A 20,391-nucleotide genomic window follows, 5' to 3' on the forward strand; every position below is an offset into this window, starting at 1 on the left:
GTTGTCTCTGATTGGGGATCATATTTAGGCAGCCATTTCCCCTTTGTGTTTTGTGGGATCTTGTCTAGGTATAGTTAGTTGCCTGCGAGCACTACTTTTGAGCTTCACGTTTCATTTTACACTTTATTGTTTTTGTCTTTGAGTTTCTCTTCCAAATAAAGAGGATGGAAACATACCACGCTGCATCTTGGTCCATTCATTATAACAATCGTGACAGATAGTATATGTCTGTTGGCGGAGGGGGGACTTACCTGATACTTCAATATATAGAGATCTGATATGATTTAGGCCACCCCGCATAGAGACTAGACCACACATACAGAGGAAAGTTTTTTCCCGTCCCGTATCTCCCTGTTCCCATAAGACATTAGGTGTTGAGGGGATTCAGAGGAGGCTGGAGGGTTTGTAATCCAAGATAAGCATGAGACCGTCCCTCAACACAACAACAAAGGAGAAGAAACCCTGGGGCAAACTCACGCAGAAGCAACAACAACAAAAAGAGGCCTGTATTTAACAGCGATGGGAATTGTGGGGCGAGCCATAATGGAACACTTTCAATGCATGGCGAAGGTCAATTGGGACTTAACTACGTCACTCGCTTATTTTCTCCCCTCCTTGCCCCCCCACCCCCACCCCTCTCTCCTCAAAAATAAAGAGAGAAGCATTGTTTAGCATAACAATGAACCACTTCCAAACATCTTTCAGTCTCAGACGATGAGTTTTCACATCCATAAACAGCTTGTGGCCGTGAGCAGAGGCATAAAAAAGACTTCACAGGAAGACTGGGACATTATAATTGAAGTCATTACCCCACAGCCTCTCATGACTCCAGTATCTACAGAGGAGAAGGACTTAATATGTATTACCTCTACACCCAACCAGAGGACAAAAGCAGCTCTATAATAAGGTGTGTTGGTATGGGGAGTTATAGCCACAGCTAGGGCTGTTGCGGTGACCGTATTACCGACACACCAGCGGTCACGAATCATGAAGGCAGTCAAATTCAACATGACCGTTGAGTCACCGTAATTAGGTTTCTCCAAGCTCTGATGCTGGCCTCGTTAGTTATTGGTCTGTCACATGTTATGAACCAGTATTGGTCGGTCACATGAATGAAACAAAACAGTAACGATTCATTAATTATGCTAAATCATGCAAATATTTAACTTGTCTGTGCATAGCCTTATATAAGATGACTGCCAAAGCAGAGCTCCTGATTGACGTGTACATTGAGTTGGTTGGAACCTCTCCAGTGCCTGACAAATAAGGATGATTCATTTAAGATTTAGTTTGAGTGTCCCTGTATAAGAATTTCCCAAATGGAGGATATTAGATTGACATAGGCTAGTGCTTTTGCTTAGGCCTACTCATCTTGTTGGCTGACGAAAAGTAAATGTGGACAGTTTTTCCAATATCTTCAGTATGCACCTCGGAATTGGATAAGGACACGCATAGTTGCGTCCCGGATGTGTCTGACTTGTAAGCGTGTGAGAAAGACCCAATCGCGTTGTGACGGCCCTGAATTTTTCTGAACCGTCTCAGTGCTTCTCCTTCCAATAGGGCGCTTTCTCTTTAATTCCCAATTAAATAGCCAGCGTCAGCTGCGCAAAAGTGGGGTTGTGATAGAGACACGAATGAAGATGTGTTCAAGTCTCACACAGAACCCAAACTGGCTGCGCGCGTGCGCTATCGTGCATACATTTATTTTGTCCCCCCACACCAAACGCGATCACGACACGCAGGTTAAAATATAAAAATATAAAAACTGAACCTATTACATTAATTTGGGGCCCGGTCGAAAGGCATTAAACATTTTTGGCAATTTAGCTAGCTAGCTTGCACTTGCTGGCTAATGTGTCCTATTTAGCTAGCTTGCTGTAGCTAGCTCATTTGTCCTGGGATATAAACATTGAGTTGTTATTTTTCCTGAAGTTCACAAGGTCCTCTACTCCAACAATTAATCCCCACATAAAAAGGTCAACCGAATAATTTCTAGTAATCTCTCTTCCTTCCAGGCTTTTTCTTCTCTTGACTTTATATTGCGATTGGCAACTTTCATAAATTAGGTGCATTACCGCCACTGACCTCGTTCGTCTTTCAGTCACCCACATGAGTATAACAAATGAGGAGATGGCACGTGGGTACCTGATTCTATAAACCAATGAGGAGATGGGAGAGGCAGGACTTGCAGCGCGATCTGCGTTATAAATAGAACTGACTTCTATTTTAGCCATTGGCAACGCAGACGCTAGTTGGCGCGAGCGCCAGCAGTGTGGGTGCAATAATTTAATCATATAGATTTCAACGCTCGGGCACACAACGCGAGCTGTGTAGTCAGGGTATCAGTTCCGAAGCGTCTTTACCCCGTTCGTTTTGTTGTATTAAAAAGTGTGCTTTGTAGCCTAGTCTCAAGTTTAACCATGATCGGATCCACTCATCGCTTCCTTTAGACTACACATCTTAGTTGTTCTCTGTGGCCTTTCTCTGCTGGAGATCAAATCAAATGTGTTTGTATAGCCCTTCTTACATCAGCGGATATCTCAAAGTGCTGTTCAGAAACCCAGCCTAAAACCCCAAACAGCAAGCAATGCAGGTGTAGAAGCACGGTGGCTAGGAAAAACTCCCTAGAATGGCCCAAATCTGGGACGAAACCTAGAGAGGAACCAGGCTATGAGGGGTGGCCAGTCCTCTTCTGGCTGTGCCGGGTGGAGTATATAACAGAACATGGCAAAGATGTTCAAACGTTCATAGATGATCATCATGGTCAAATAATAGTAATTACAGTAGTTGTCGAGGGTGCAACAAGTCAGCACCTCAGGAGTAAATGTCAGTTGGCTTTTCATAGCCAATCATTAAGACTATCTCTACCGCTCCTGCTGTCTCTAGAGAGTTGAAAACAGCAGGTCTGGGACAGGTAGCATGTCCGGTGAACAGATCAGGGTTCCATAGCTGCAGGCAGAACAGTTGGAACTGGAGCAGCAGCACGGCCAGGTGTACTGGGGACAGCAAGGAGTCATCATGCCAGGTAGTCCTCAGGTCCTCCAAGAGAGAGAAAGAAAGAGAGAATTAGAGAGAGCATACTTAAATTCACACAGGACACCGGATAAGACAGGAGAAGGTCTGTTGGCGGATTGGATTGTCTGACTGACCGATTGACTGCAACTATTTTGCATACGGTATTTTCATTTGTTTTAGAATGACTACCGTGATGATTTAAGACTTATTGAGATGTGATATTATTTATGGTTGTGTGGAAAAATTGTTGATATTTTGATTGTATGATTGAGACTGGGTTTACGCTACACTTTATGAATGTACAAACATTGTGTGACTAAGGTCACTTGAGTTCACTGAACTCATTTACTGTGCTGGACTCTTTTAGGCCCGAAGTAGAGGACTTTTCTGGAGGAACCAGAGCTCATTATTTGTTATATTATTACTTTGTGTGTGTGATCATTTATGTTGGTAATACAGCGTCTTAGGAAAATGAACAAAGAGAATCCTTACACGAGTATATCACTAGCACTGTAAATCAAATAATTAAAACACATGAAGGATTGTTTCTCCAGGACAATAAAAAGGTAATCATGAATTAAAGAGTAAAAACAACACCATCTAAAATACAATGTGTTTTAATTGAAGAAAAATAAAATAATAGTTGTTTTGAAGTTATTTCCAATGGATTTATGAAGTCTATGTCCATCCTAACTTTTACATGAGTCCTTTGTATTGGTGTTAACTTGACGGACGGGACTCATTCCCTCCCAAACCAAAAGGAGAAATCAATATTTTCTCTGGTAGGCACAACCTACCTGGCACCCCTAACAAACAAACAAACAACCTCAAGTCAAAACCGTTACACTTCGAATGGGTCGATTGGGTTCTGGAGGTGTGTGGTTACAGCAATTGCGCAGGGTTGGTGTGGCCTGTGGTGGTGGTGGGGCTCAATGTGATATCTTTTCATGGAGCCCAAAATCCCTGGTGGCACCCTTGCACAGACCCACAAAGAATTTGAAAATAAATCCAACATTGATGATAAACTCCCATATCTGATAGGGGAAATACCACAATGTGCAATCACAGCAAATTTGTGGCCCCTTGTCGTGAGAAAAGGTCAACCAGTGGAGCACAAACGACATTGTAAATACCACCTATATGTCTGCTAAATGACTTAAATGTTAAATGTTATATTTATCTGTTTATCTTCCCCCACTTTTCATACAACTAGTTGCACATTGCTAAAACACTGTACATAGCTGATAATAGAATACTTGAAATGTCTAGCTTTTTTAAACCTTTTTTAGTGAAATGTTAACTGTAAATTTTCAAATAGTTTTTTGTTCAATTTCTTTCACTTGCTTTGGCAATGAGAGAGAGAACATTGGTGTACAAATGTAAGCTAATATGTTGTAAAAATAAAACAAGTTTCTCAACTTATGGCACATTTTTATTAAGCTATACTAAAGCCATAGTGTGAAATCAGTCTAATCCACTCTTCTTAATTAATAATCTAATCAGTCTAGGCTATATACTATTCCTCAGGTCGTTGCTGTGAATGAGAATGTGTTCTCAGTCAACTTACATTTTTTATTTTACCGTTATTTTACCAGGTAAGGATTCATGATTCTCAGTGTAGGCTACTCCATCTATTGCCTTGGAAGAATTTGTCCACCTGATCAAGTGGTCCTAAACATTTCACAATTTAGGAAGAACTGTTAAGAACCACTCCACCATAGAGACCAAATTACAGAAGACACTTCTGCCGGTGGCCACACGCAATCCAAACTGGCATAGAGCACTGTCTGCAACAGACAAAGATTTTTGTTCAGTTTACAGCCAATTACACCACCAGTACTTTGTATTTTTAGAGCAGTTTGAAAATACATTTCTTACATTTTAGTCAGGGCCACTTACAAGAGCAATTAGACTTAAGTGTCTTGCCTTGACAGATTTTCATAGGCTACTGTAGAAGGCCCTAAGCTAAATAGGCATATTTTTTACAAAAGTTATCTTACTGTTAGTGGAGGTTTCATCTGAGCCATCCATGCCTATGCTGTGACTTCAGTGAGGAACGAAGGCCATGCAGGTCTGACTGGCTGAGCTGGGTTCCACCTGCAACCTGTGCTGTACAACATACAGCCGCCCTGATGACGATGCCAAGTGTAGTCACTCACTCTCTGCACATTGCTGGAAATGTTCTGAAGTATCAACTCTGTACCAAACAAAGAATGATAGTCGTTGCTAAATATTTATCTGATGGGTATACACAAATGTAGCCTATTAAAGTACATAGTCTAATGAACTAATACAGCTAGATTAAATACTGCATGGATGGCAACATAATATAGGCAAACACTAGGCAGCATACTTTTGGGTGTCTTGGGTTGATTAAGCAGTAAGCATTTCACTGTTGTATTTGATTTCATTTTGATAAGTTCATTAGAGTTACCAGCCTCAGAAATTGCAGCCCAAATAAATGCTTCAGAGTTCAAGAAACAGACACATCTCAACATCAACTGTTCAGAGGAGACTGTGTGAATCAGGCCTTCATGGTTGAATTGCTGCAACAACAAAAAAACGCTACTAAAGGACACCAATAAGAAGAAGAGACTTGCTTGGACTAAGAAACACAAGCAATGGACATTAGACTGGTGGCAATCTATTCTTTGGTTTGATTAATCCAAATTTGAGATTTTTGGTTCCAACCACCATGTCTTTGTGAGACGCAGAGTAGGTCAACAGATGATCTCCGCATGTGTGGTTCCCACACTGAAGCATAGAAGAGGTGTGATGGTGTGGGTGTGCTTTGTTGGTGACACTGTCTGTGATTTATTTCGAATTCAAAGCACACTTGACCAGCATGGCTACCACAGCATTCAACAGCGTAACACCATCCCATCCGGTTTGCTCTTAGTGGGACTATCATTTGTTTTTCAACAGGACAATGACCCAATACACCTCCAGGTTGTGTAAGGGCTATTTGACCTAGAAGGAGAGTGATGAAGTGCTGCATCAGATGACCTGGCTTCCACAATCACCTGACCTCAACCCAATTGAGATGGTTTGTGATGACTGCAGCCAACAAGTGCTCAGCATATGTGAGAACACCTTCAAGACTGTTGAAAAAGCATTCCAGGTGAAGCTGGTTGAGAGAAAGCCAAGCGTGTGCAAAGTTATCATCAAGTGAGGCAGCAGGTAGCCTAGTGGTTAGCGCATTGGGCCAGTAATCAAAAGGTTACTGCATCAAATCCCAAAGCTGACAAGGTAAAAATATGTTTTCTGCTTCTGAACAAGGCAGTTAACCCACTGTTCCCTGGTAGGCAGTCATTGTACATTTGTTCTTAGCTGACTTGCCTAGTTACTTTGAAGAATCTCAAACATAAACTATATTTGTATTTGTTTAACACTTTTTTTTTTGGTTACTACATGATTCCATATGTGTTATTTCATAGTTTGATGTCTTCACTATTATTCTACAATGTAGAAAATAGGAAAGAAAAGCCCTTGAATGAGTAGGTGTGTCCAAACGTTTGACTGGTATTGTATATGCATACATATAGTAAGTGGACCAATGCATTTAATTAAACTTGGCAACAGCATGTAGGATTTAAAATTATTCTCTCTGAATTAGTGAAGGCAGCTGACGATACTGAGCTGATAAACTTGTGACAGAGGAAACGAACAGGGAACAAAATCCTGTTGTCCAAAAACCTGTGCTTCAGATTCATTGTGGCGAAATCCTGCAATGGAGCCTTCACGGTGCGCTGCCTGTTTAAGAGCGCATCCGCAGTCAGGAAGGAGGAAATAAATATAGCTTTTCCGGCTCTCTGGGGAGAGCTCTCGGTTGGCGCGCCAGTTTGATAGTGTGTGCAATGCTGCATAAATATATTGTTTATTTTCAGCGAGCGTGGTTTGTAAAGTGTTTAACTCGATCGCCGGTGTTACCGCTCTTGGTCGGGGTTGTTATCTTTTGGGACCGCACCGGTTATTGATCACATGGATTAGTAGCAACATTGTTGCGAAGCTTTGACAAACAAACCATCAGATGGACAGACAATGCAACCGCAAGCGTCAAGTCAACAACTAAGACCCCCTCTACTCTCTCGCCCCCCTCTGCGCTTCCTTTTGATGTTCAGTGTCGCTGGACTATTGTTGCCCTGCCAGACGTATTTGGGTTGACATTTTAGTTAAAGGGAGGTTTCTTGCAAGTTTGTTGTTTTGAACTGTATTGATGTGGTGTGGCACCATTGACATGTGGCTGAAAAGATTTTGGACATTTTAATGCCTTTTTTATGAACACCCCCCCCCCCACACACACACACACACCCATTCATACCCCCTGTACTTCCCCACTGGGAGGTAAATGCAGGTTATTGCAAATCCTCTATTGTTGATGAGTGGGTTGTTTCTATGAAGTTGCTCTTGTCAATTGTTTTTTATTAAGTTGATTTCAGCAAATCTCAAATATGTATGACAAAACCATGACATGGATTGACACCTACTAATGATAATTTTATTGAAATTTTAATTGAATCAAATAGTTAATTGACCATGAACATAGCAAGTAGAGGAGCGTAGCACTGAGTAACAGTTATTGGATAACAGCTGAAGTGATGTCCAGCTATATGACATTGGTCTCTGTCTGGGCTGTTAGAGTAGGGAAACAAGGAAGCAGAAAAGATGGACAGATTGTCCTGTTTTTCAAACGGGAAACACTGCAGTTATCTGTGCTTTCAGGAGGTGGAAAAAAATATGTATTGTTCATGCAGTCTAAGTGAGACTATTTCCTTTTAGAATAAATATCACTCTATACTAAGCATTTCATAAAGCACATCAACAGCATTCTACCCATCAAGTGCCTAGCATAAAGTACAGCATTCTACCCATCAAGTGCCTAGCATAAAGTACAGCATTCTACCCATCAAGTGCCTAGCATAAAGTACAGCATTCTACCCATCAAGTGCCTAGCATAAAGTACAGCATTCTACCCATCAAGTGCCTAGCATAAAGTACAGCATTCTACCCATCAAGTGCCTAGCATAAAGTACAGCATTCTACCCATCAAGTGCCTAGCATAAAGTACAGCATTCTACCCTGTGCTTCCAATGATCACTGATAATACTCTTAATGCAAACCGAGTGAATTGCTCCACATGCATCATACTGTGGTACATACAAAGCAAACAGATATAGTGCTGCCCGTTCTAGGCACAGAGCATCCATATGGCTTGACATCCAATGTTGTGCTACTAGTGCTTTTACAACTATAGATGAGATTATAGCAAATATATCAATTGTAAATGGTTTGTATGACTAAATGTATTTAGAGTCATCCAAACCAATCTGTTCATCTGCAAGCTTGTGCAAATGTCCAGTGTAAGAGAGTGAAATGGAAAGAGAGAGGGAGAGTGATGGGGATGGATGGAGAGGTAAAAGAGTTGAGGATCTTTGTCTTCAGGATTCTTTTGGACAGGCTGAGAACTCAATGTATTCTTCATTCTGAAACGCACAAGGGGAAAACGGTTTAAGAGCTGAATTTCAAGCAGTGCTGTTCAATATAAAGAGCAGCAGTAATGACATCAAATGAAGGCTTTTTTTGCAATCTCTGCTACCAATCAACAATGCATATCAGAGTAAACTTCTCTCCAGGCGGTCATCATACCAGACAACACAGCTTAGAGGCCATCACAGGAACAAATCACAAAAGCCAGACAGACTACAACTGCAAAGTTTTGCATCACTGTCTAATCCAAACCACGCAGCCATTTTGGAAACCACCTTTTCAAGCCAGGCTACGACGAGTGGTACTCATGTAGGTCATATTCAGATGCAACACATCACCATACGATGAGAGGAGACACAGGTACGACCACCAAGCACAGGAGAACCCAAAGAGCTAGCTGTGGCCATTCTAGACTTACCTCAGCATTATCTCATAATCATCATGGGGAAATCACACAACCACAATATTTACATAATTTTCATCAAACTGACGCTGGAAGTAAGCAAACAAACATGTTATTAGAGCACATGGTGAAGTAGAAACTACGTCCCTATTCTGAAGCCTACATGGTTTTACTTTCAAATCCAATGTATAGGCTACCTCTTGGATTCTTCATGGCACACCACTCATTCATAAGCATGGATCGTCGTAAATAAAGAAACGTCCTCTCACTGTCAACTGCGTTCATTTTCAGCAAACTTAACATGTGTTAATATTTGTATGAACATAAGATGCAACAACTGATGTAAACTGAACAAGTTCCACAGACATGCTGTGACACACTGCCCCAGACCATGACAGATCCTCCACCTCCAAATCGATCTCACTCCTGAGTACAGGCCTCGGTGTAACGCTCATTCCTTCGACGATAAATGCGAATCCGACCATCACCCCTGGTGAGACAACTGCGACTCGTCAGCGAAGAGCTCTTTTTGCCAGTCCTGTCTGGTCCAGCAACGGTGGGTTTGTGCCCATAGGCAACGTTGTTACTGGTGATGTCTGGTGAGGACCTGCCTTACAATAGGCCTACAAGCCTTCAGTCCAGCCTCTCTCAGCCTATTGCGGACAGTCTGAACACTGATGGAGGGATTGTGCCTTCCTGGTGTAACTTGGGCAGTTGTTGCCATCCTGTACCTGTCCCGCAGGTGTGACGTTCGGATGTACCAATCCTGTGCAGATGTTGCTACATGTGGTCTGCCACTGCGAGGACGATCAGCTGTCCATCCTGACTCCTTGTAGCGCTGTCTTAGGCGTCTCACAGTACAGACATTGCAATTTATTGCCCTGGCCACATCTGCAGTCCTCATGCCTCCTTGCAGCATGCCTAAGGCACGTTCACTCAGATGAGCAGGGACCCTGGGCATCTTTCTTTTGGAGTCAGTAGAAAGGCCTCTTTAGTGTCCAAAGTTATCACGACCGTTCCACAGGTGCGTGTTCATTAATTGTTTATGGTTCATTGAACAAGCATGGAAAACAGTGTTTAAACCCTTTACAATGAAGATCTGTTTAGTTATTTGGATTTGTACTAATTCTCTTTGAAAGACAGGGTCCTTAAAAAGGGACAATTATTTATTTTGCTGAGTTTATATTGCTAATCTGATAAACATAACAACTTGGTCAAATCTATAAATACAGGGATGTGATGAGAGTAAGACATGTTATATTTCTGTAAATGTTCCTCACCATCTCCTTTATGGCATCCAAGGCCTCCAAGTCTCCTATCTTAGAAGCGGCACAAGCTAAGGTGGGTGTCAGAGCATCCCGGGCAGCTTCTAGCTCCTGGAAATATCAGCAGAAAAACCATCAGCTGTCATGTCAATACAAAGACTGACAATCAGTGGAGGAATGCTGTATGTAACGTGTTGTGACACCTATAAAAATACACTATGAAGCTGGATTTAACACTTTGTAAAAAACTACCGCTGGGCATTGCAATGACTTGAGAGATTTTTTAAATATTTATATAAAAAAAAAAAAATTACAATGGGAGCTCCGTCCTATCAGATAAGCCAGAGCCCGATGAAAACATGTCAGGTGGAAAATAACCCTGCAGACTCAGTGATGTGACCATGTGGCTGGCTGTGCGGTGGCCTCACCTCACAGCTGATGCTCAGAGACTTCATCCAGGTCATCGCTCAGAGTGAGCTTGGCCCCCTGCAGGTCAGCGATCATCTCTCCCCGCAGGTTCTGACTCAGCATCTGGACAGGTACAACAGAGACAACAAAGGACCGATAACACACAAACACAGTCAACACAGACAAGCATGATCAAGGATTACACCATCGTGTCACTGACCTTTATCCACATGTGAATCATCTCTGCCATCTATTGCCGTTACCTTCTTGTTAAAATAGGACTAACACAGATGTCACTCTAAAGTTCAGCCTAATGTAGTTTATGTGTCGTGGGGCTAGGGTCAGTTTGTTATATCTGGAGTACCTCTCCTGTCCTATCCGGTGTCCTGTGTGAATTTAAGTATGTTCTCTCTAATTCTCTCTTTCTTTCTTTCTCTCTCTCGGAGGACCTGAGCCCTAGGACCATGCCTCAGGACTACCTGACATGATGACTCCTTGCTGTCCCCAGTCCACCTGGCCGTGCTGCTGCTCCAGTTTCAACTGTTCTGCCTGTGATTATTATTATTTGACCATGCTAGTCATTTATGAACATTTGAACATCTTGGCCATGTTCTGTTATAATCTCCACCCGGCACAGCCAGAAGAGGACTGGCCATCCCACATAGCCTGGTTCCTCTCTAGGGTTTCTTCCTAGGTTTTGGCCTTTCTAGGGAGTTCCTAGCCACCGTGCTTCTACACCTGCATTGCTTGCTGTTTGGAGTTTTAGGCTGGGTTTCGGTACAGCACTTTGAGATATCAGCTGATGTACGAAGGGCTATATCAATCAATTTGATTTGATTTGTTGACATTCACTTCAAAAAGATTTTCTATAAGGGGCCTACAAAGTGTAGTGAGGTAATGAGTGTGTTTTGACTGGGACTCCTACCTTTCTTTTGTTCTCTATGCTGAGGTCCATCCTGGCCAGCACGTAGGACAGCTTGCACAGGGCAGCCTCAGAAGTCATGTCACAGCCTGCCACCAGTCCTGCGTCACTCAAGGCCTGAGGGGATCAGGACGACATGTTAACACACATCCATCCACATCATGTGCACTCTCCCACTCCCACTGAACACATGGTTCTGGTGTACCTTTCCAGTGGTGTACGATGTGGTGACAGAACCCCTCAGACACTGGGTGCAGTTGACCATGATCACGCCCCTCTCTGTGGCATTCCGGAACTCCTCAAGCAGGTCAGGACAGTTATCAGGGGCGTTTCCACAACCATACGTCTCCAGGACGATTGCCTCCATGGGCGCCTGCAGGAAGGACTTCACCTGCACACACACAGACACAGACAGCGGGATGAGCGGCCATCTCAGTCTGGCTTGTGGACAAAGAAGTAGTGTACGGAGCTAGGATCGGGTTTAACAACAGGCCCAGCCCCCCTCCAGCCCATCTGGTGCATATGCCCCCCAGGGTGATTCACTGGCTCCAGGATCGCTCTTTAAGAACACCAGCTCTGGTATCTGGAGAGGAGATGGATCAAACGGCCAGGCACGGGGAACCATTAACTTCAAGGTGTTCAGAGACAGCATCATTTCACTTGGCAATGATCCTTAGACCTAACTTGTGGAGGGAGGGAATCATAGCAAGTTATCTTCCATTAGATTTCAGATAAAGCAGCTAGCTAGCCAAAAATGTGTGCAACACAGAACCCCAAATAAACCCCATGCTGGCAGAGACCATGGAAGGCAGAGGAGACACTGATGCATAATCAAAGAAGCAGATAATAACATACATTTAAAAAAAGCATCATGGCCAGCGTCGGCAGAGGGACCAGATTGAGACAGTAAAACCATCCTCCCCTCAATCTGTAGCGAGGGAGGCATATCTAAGTGTTTAAGTGTCTGTTTCTAATCCCCTCATCTTTAGTGGGTAATTGGACATGCCCCATAACCCAATCTCATTTTTCACTGGACTAAACGCAGCCGGCAGCCCCAAAGCAGCTCCCGGCTGTATGCAGACCACTTGGAACGCCCACACGATGCTGGCTCGTCAGAAAACACAGTATGACCTCCATGAGAGGATTCACCACAACAGAGCTACAATGAAGAGTTTTAGATAAATATGGCCCCAAATGGCTGTTCTGATTTAGTCATTCTACAATTGGGTATTACTTTCACTATTGCCGTACATCAGAAGTAGGAATACAGTTGTGATTTAGTCTTTCTACAATAGGGTATTACTTTCACTATTACCGTACATCAGAAGTAGGAATACAGTTGTGATTTAGTCTTTCTACAATAGGGTGTTACTTTCACTATTACCGTACATCAGAAGTAGGAAGGCCGTAATAATGTGGTTGAATGGGCAACAGAAACAGGGCAGAGCCACTATCCACCCCTTCTCACCCCCACCCTGGGAAGCCTCTTACGGTCATCGCAGTGATGCCTGGGAAGAGTCTCAGCAGACCCACGTTACGGTTCATCTGAGTGCTCACTCTGAACGGCGAGGTTGTGTTTGCTCTCCACACCGTGTCCCAGTTAACTGCAGGGGAGAGGGAAAGAGTTCAGGGAAAACATCAATCCCTCGGCCACGTCAAAGATATTAACACAGGACAGATCCAGTATTACACCACTTGATTACTTTTAATATCCACTTCAGCATTGGCCAGAGGAGCCAGGTTAGGAGAATTGAAGGCATTGAAACTCCCAGAATCCACCTTGGTCACACGGTTGCCCCGGTACAGCTTGTTGTGGAAATACAGACAAACCTAGAGACGCAGATGAGAATGAATTAAACCTCCTAAGACATCATTATTAAGCATATACACTGAACCAAAATATAAAATGCAACATGTAAAGTGTTAGTCCCATGTTTCATGAGCTGAAATCAAATATCCCAGAAATGTTCCATATACACAGAAAGCTTATTTCTCTCAAATTTTGTGCACAAATTTGTTTCCATCCCTGTTAGTGAGCATTTCTATCCTACACAGCTGTTGCCAGAGAATTGAATGTTCATTTCTCTACCATAAGAGAAATGCTATGCTTTTTCTTGGCCAGGTCGCAGTTGCAAATGAGAACATGTTGTTCTCAACTAGCCTACCTGATTAAATAAAATTGAAATAAATAAGGCATCTGTCATTTTTTTTTAGAATTTGGCAGTATGTCCATCTGGCCTCCAAAACCTCAGACCACGTGTATGGCGTTGTGTGGGCGAGCAGTTTGTTGATTTCAAAGTTGTGGACAGAGTACCCCATTGTGGAGGTGGGGTTATGGTATGGGCAGCTATGGACAATGAATACAATGACAAAATGTAAATGTCAATTTCAATGTACAGATACCTTGACAAGAGCCTGAGGACCATTGTCCTGCCATTCAGCTTCTCTTCCCCTCTAACCCTGGCCTGGTCTGTTTTTGATTTGACCTGCGGCACTCCAGGAACAGGGTTGTCTACCCCTGTACTACTGTTATAGTTTATACACTGAGTGTACACAACAAGGTTCCACAGGGATGCTGGCCCATGTTGACGCCAATACTTCCGACAGTTATGTCATGTTGGCTGGATGTCCTTTAGGTGGTGGACCATTCTTGGGAAACTGTTGAGCTTATAAAATCCAGGAGCGTTGCAGTTCTTGACACAAACTGTTGTGCCTGGCACCTACTACCATACCTCGTTCAAAGGCACTTCAATATTTTGTCTTGCCCATTCACCCTCAGAATGGCACACATATACAATCTGTCTCAATTGTCTCCAGGCTTAAATCCTTCTGTAACCCGTCTCCCCCCCCTTCATCTACAATGATTGACATCAATAAGGGATCATAACTGTCACATGGATTCACCTGGTGAGTTTGTCATGGAAAAAGCGTCTTCTTAATGTTTTGTACACTTTGTATGCACCCTTCAACAGTCACAGCCATTTTGTGCTATTGATGTAACAGAGCATATGACAAACCAATTGATAAAACACAATTACAATCACATTTTCCGCATATCTTCATTTAAAATGTATCATTCCATCTTTATCGATAGTAGCACATTGTCTAGATACAGCATTATATAAAGGCCCCGGAGAGTGTGTACATTTTGTTATTCTCTTGAAGATAAACACGCTTTGACAACTCTGAAGTCTCATCTGGCAGTTTCAGGTCCTGTATTGTGACACCTTCATGCTTTACTGAACAGTCTTGTTAGACAAGTGGTTTAAGGCTTTTGGTGCCTATTGTCTGCCAACAAAGTTCATCCTCACACCTTTATTAATCAGGGAGGACATAGCCAGTCGTATCACCTTAATACCATAGCAGGCTAAAAAGCTAGACACATGTCAACAGCTTGGACAATAGTATGAACACACATTCAATTTAGAGAGAAGTGATATAGTTCTCATCTAAAAATGTGCAACTGGGAATAGGGTGATATTTGGCCAAGATGATTCAACAACATTGCATTCAAAAACAAGTGCAGGTGACATGCAGTCAGGTGTGTGTGAGTGCTGCTCCAAGAAGTGTCCCTCCCTCCTCTACTCACCTCAGGAATGACAAACTGACCAGCGATCAGCAGCGCCCCCAACAGGTTGTCTCTTCCATCGTTCCTCATCTCATAGATCGGCACCTGAAAGAGGTCATAAAACAACATTTCACCCTTCTGTTATCTTATCTTTATGAAGCAGTTTAGCTGTATGGATGGCAGCTGCACCTGGGAGCCGGTGAGGATGACAGGCTTCCCCAGATTCTCACACATGAAGGACAGAGCGGATGCTGTGTAGGCCATGGTGTCCGTGCCGTGGAGAATGACAAAACCGTCATACTTCTCATAGTGTTTCTGGAACCAAGAGACAAAGAGAACAGGATCAGACTTGAACCCAAGGTTCCAAGGTCAACATGTGTAGCCTACATCTTGCCACAGGCTACTTGAAATAAGTACTGTATTTAATACAAAAGCTGTACAGTACATTTACATAAAAGGAAAGGGACAACTGACTTTTACTTCAGTGGATGACTTAAGATTGTTGTTTTATTGCATTATAATGCCTCTGCTTATGTAAATGGTAAAAGTCAGGGTTATGGTTAATGTTAGTGTGAAGTGCAAGATAAATAAAATGACCACACCAAGTACCTCAATGTCCTTCCCAATTGTAGCCCAGTCATCTGTGGTCATATTGCAAGAGTCCAGCAAGGGGCTGTACTCTAAAACAGTGTACACTATCCTCTTATTTTGTTTGCACAGCCTGGGAAAAGACAAGTTGAGTCATAATCATCCTATAATAACCAAATCTACAGAAAACACCCAAAGAAGCTCTGTGCATCAACAGAGCAGACAGTTTACATAGACACACAAACAATCCAGGTTAAGCAAATGTGGCTATTACATAAAATAAGGAAATCCCTTTAGGGGTGTAGAGACACCCCTCTTTTTTGACTTGGTTATTCTGTTTACTTTACAAACTCATTAAGACATGGAGCCGGTTCTGTTTACATGAGGAAACGGCAGAAGATAAAGAAAGGAAAAGTGAAACAAGCCTAGCCTACGTCATGAAGCGAGACAGTCTTTGGTTGGGCCTTCTGTTTCAGCAGCAGGGTGCACAAACCAGTTCCTAAGCACTGGGTGTGAATTATGGGCATGATGAGGGAGGGGGCGACTCCCTGGGAAGTCTACGATGCTGTATGAGGAGTTACTAATTTGCCTGTGTTCTGAGGGGTAAGGGGTGCCTTTTGGGAGTATGGAGGGGGGTTGAAAAGGGGTGTGTTCGAGAGCGAGACCCCATGTTCTAATTAGACAGGGGCAGCTCATCCTGGTCTCCCATGCATATTAATATGTCCTCTAGATGGAGGTAACGTTGGCCTCCCATGCATATTAATATGTCCTCTAGATGGAGGTAACGTTGGCGTCCAGTATTCTCCTACTTGCGCTTTATTAAGAGATTATGCCTGGACTAAGCAGCTGTGCAAAGATTTTCCCCTCAATCTCCCTTTTTAAGACACGGGACAAGACACTGGAGGGCGGAGGGTGCAAACCATCCCCTTATTGGGGGTTCAATAGAACAGCAGGGCAAAAAGCAAGCTTACCCTCAGCACCTAACCAAAGGCCTAAAGACACTACCCTAATTATCCCTGGCTCCAGACACAATCCTCAAACATATGTTGTTCATAATCTTAGTGATTGGGCTGCTGGAAACAATATTCAAATCACCAATTATGCATTTATCTCCTGGTATAGCCGACGGTGTGGCAGGGAAATGTGTATTAGCATATAGAGGGTTGGGTAGGATGCTGCCCTGTGGCCTGGCCTGCTGATGAGGACCAGGGTGGTGACAGAGGCAAATGGGAGGTTGGGGTGAAGGCTTCACCCAAAGAATCTCACTGCTGCTTTTCACTCAGCTCTTTAATAAATCAATAGACTAATTTCCTACTCCACACAATGTAAAACATTTAAGCAATGTTAGGATTTATTGACATTATCTTTGTCAATGTTATTTCAAGTCCACTGCACATGCTCACTGCAAAGCATAATATAAAAAATAAATAACTCAGGCATTAGGGACATTTAATAGCAATGTTTGGTGACAGCTAGTATGTGTTAATCAACATTAACTTGAAGCCACAAAAAGGAACATAATGATCGTAATACTGAAAATTAACCTTACAGAAGCAAGGAGGAAAGAGGATTATTGAATCAACTGCTGAAATTACACTGAAAACATAATGAGACATTTGTCTGTGGGACGGAATCTGAATCCATACGTCCTATGAATCTCCTGTGAGACTGTTGAAGCGATGAAGAGTAGAAGGCTATGGAGGTAACATGGCAGTCCTCCAAACAAATATTACCATGATCCAAGCAGGCACAGTGCCACCATCCCCCCTTCACGCAAACAGCATTAAAATAGCACGCTTCTGTAATTCTCTTATCTGTCCCCTATAACCCAGACCCACTCTGCCCCCTCCAGTCTCTATATCTGTGGTCCTGAGCTGCTCTGAGTGAGATTGAGGTGGAGGGGCGATAGCCAACACCCCTTGAAGCCAACACCCCTTGAATCCGACCTGCCAGGACCATATTCAGCAGAGGGCCCTCTCGCTGCTCCTGAACACACGCACTGAGAACCAGACTACAGAAATCAAACACGCTCAACACAGATTATTCTCGCTCTCTGTCAGCGTGGTACCAGCAACCCCTCGCAGGCCTATTCTCTCTCTCTGGCAGCAGCAAAACTCCTGGGGTTGCTACTGCAACATTACATAAGTGTTATGAGAACTTGACTGTTCTGCACTGGTTTTAGCTAGACATGAACCAATGGGAGTAGCTCCCTCCAGCGGGAGTGAGGCGAGGTATCTGAAGAGAGGAAATAAGGGTAGAATGTCAGGCAGGTGTGAACACCGCTACTGAAAGTTGTGCTGCAGGTCTGTGCTCCAATGATCACTCCCTGACAGGTCCACACAGACAACAGCAGCAAACTGTTCCTGCCAGGCACTTTGACACCAGGCGGGACGGATACAGAGGATTCAAACCACACAGCATAGCGCAGGCACACAGTATGCTACCAGTATTTCAGGACCTTTTTGATAGTTCATCAGCGAGGTCTGTCGGCATCCTGTCAAAACAACAGACAGTTTTAGAGTGAAATGTTCCCAGGCATGCAGGGAATAGAAACGTGTGTATGATATCCCCCAACAAGCATTGTATATCCTGTAGGCCTACTGCTATGGAGGCGTCATAGTGAACAGATGTTGGGGCATGATATGCTGTGCACTAGAATATGTTGCTATTCAAAGAGCCTTTGAAAAAGCGTTGTATGCCTTATAGGTTGAAAAAGCCATGAAATAAAAGCTGTCAATGGTTAAAAAACAGGAAGCAGAGCTTCACTCTTGTGTTTGAATGTGACAGTCAAATTAAGAAGTTATTCTAATCCAGTATGTGCAATACACACTCATCTCCTGTGTAAAGAAATGGTAAGGGCTTGAAAATGTATGTATCGGTAGAATGGGTAGGTTGAGGTCCCCTTCACATATTTCTATAACACCAGTTACAGACTAACTACTATTACTCTACTCTAATTTTATCATCATCTGTATCAAACTCCAAGCTCTCCATCTAAAGTGTGTCAGTCAAATAGCACAAGGTTTCATTACTCTAAATCTATAGTGATGATGTGTTACATGGATAGTAATCTTTTCAGTTTGAATGATTGTACGAAGACTGTACAATAAAGTAAACCATGTCAACATTTAACTCTAGCCTATATATTAATAACAGCAAAGACAAAGTAAGGGGGGGAGGTGGAGTGTATGGGTGACTTACGGCAGGACAAGGGTGTTCTCCTGTGGGCCACTCGTGCTGTCGTCCAGGGCATACTGCTTATCATGGAGGTTGGGAAGCTTTCGCAGGGCCTTCACAAACACATTAGGGCCTGGGGGTGAGAGCACTGTGGATGAGAGAGGGACAGAGAGAGAAGGTGTTGCCATTAGTGTACAGAGCAACATAACTAATCAGTCAGAGTTCAGGAAAGGTGAGCCCAATAATAGCCTACATAGATCTGAGTGTGGTGTTACTTTTGAAAAGAGGGTAGCAGTACGCAACATTTTGGAGCGTTCAGATAGAAATATGCCATGTAGAACACACGCTCTTTCTGACATGTAGAACAAGGTTTCACGTCAGCTCTTTTCGTGGCATTTCTATCTGCAACGTTCAATAACGTTTGGCTATGAAAGCATTTGGCTACCGAATGGAGCCCAGGTTTACCATTCCCAGTAAATCATGTACATGTCTTGTATTGTACTCAACCCTAGTGGCAAATGTGAGCATCACATCAACATGAAAAGTAGGCTGTTTGGAATATAGTTCTAATCATTCATGTATTGGGAAATGTCTTACACTTCAAGTCGGAAGTTTACATACACCTTAGCCAACTATATTTAAACTTAGTTTTTCATCATTCCTGACATTTAATCCTAGTAATCCCTGTCTTAGGTCAGTTAGATCATCACTTTATTTTAAGAATGTGAAATGCCAGAATAATAGAGAGAATGATTTATTTGAGCTTTTATTTCTTTCATCACATTCCCAGTGGGTCAGAAGTTTACATACACTCAATTAGTATTTGGTAGCATTGCCTTTAAATTGTTTAACTTGGGTCAAACGTTTAGGGTAGCGTTCCACAAGCTTCCCACAATAAATTGGGTGAATGTTGTCTCATTCCTCCTGACAGAGCTGGTGTAACTGAGTTGGGTTTGTAGGCCTCCTTGCTCGCATACGCTTTTCAGTTCTGCCCACAAATTTTCTATTAGATTGAGGTCAGGGCTTTGTGTTGGAAACTCCAATACCTTGACTTTGATGTCCTTAAGCCATTTTGCCACAACTTTGGAAGTATGCTTGGGGTCATTGTCCATTTGGAAGACCCATTTGCGACCAAGCTTAACTTCCTGACTGATATCTTGAGATGTTGCTTCAATATATCCACACAATTTTCAATCCTCATGATGCCATCTGTCAAACGCTCCTGAAACACTTCAGCGAGCAGGCCTTTCTAATCGGCCTTTCTAATCGACCTGGCCGGGGTATCCTGGAAGGATATTGATCTCATCCCGTCAACCACATCCCGTCAACCACTCCTGAGCTCCGTCAATCACTCCTGGGCTGCAGTCACCTATCCGGACCCGTTTTACTGCCTACACGGAGCCCCTCCGGGCCTTCACAACTGGACTGCCGACGTTATCTACCCGAAGGAGATCCGGCTGGCTCCTCCGTCGCGACGTTACCTGAATGCCCATCTGCGGCCTGCTAACCGTTAGCTGTCTTACCGGATGCTCTCAGAATAGACAATCGGACAATTTAT

The 20,391-nt window shown here is 43.2% G+C and overlaps 1 pseudogene; it reads right to left on the reverse strand.

Moving 5' to 3' along the window:
- Nucleotides 1-7,504: 7,504 nt before the first annotated feature.
- LOC115146784 (60 kDa lysophospholipase-like) lies at nt 7,505-19,138 on the reverse strand (annotated as a pseudogene).
- Nucleotides 19,139-20,391: the final 1,253 nt, after the last annotated feature.

Source organism: Oncorhynchus nerka, linkage group LG18, assembly GCF_034236695.1.
Source record: "Oncorhynchus nerka isolate Pitt River linkage group LG18, Oner_Uvic_2.0, whole genome shotgun sequence".
Lineage (NCBI taxonomy): Eukaryota > Metazoa > Chordata > Actinopteri > Salmoniformes > Salmonidae > Oncorhynchus > Oncorhynchus nerka.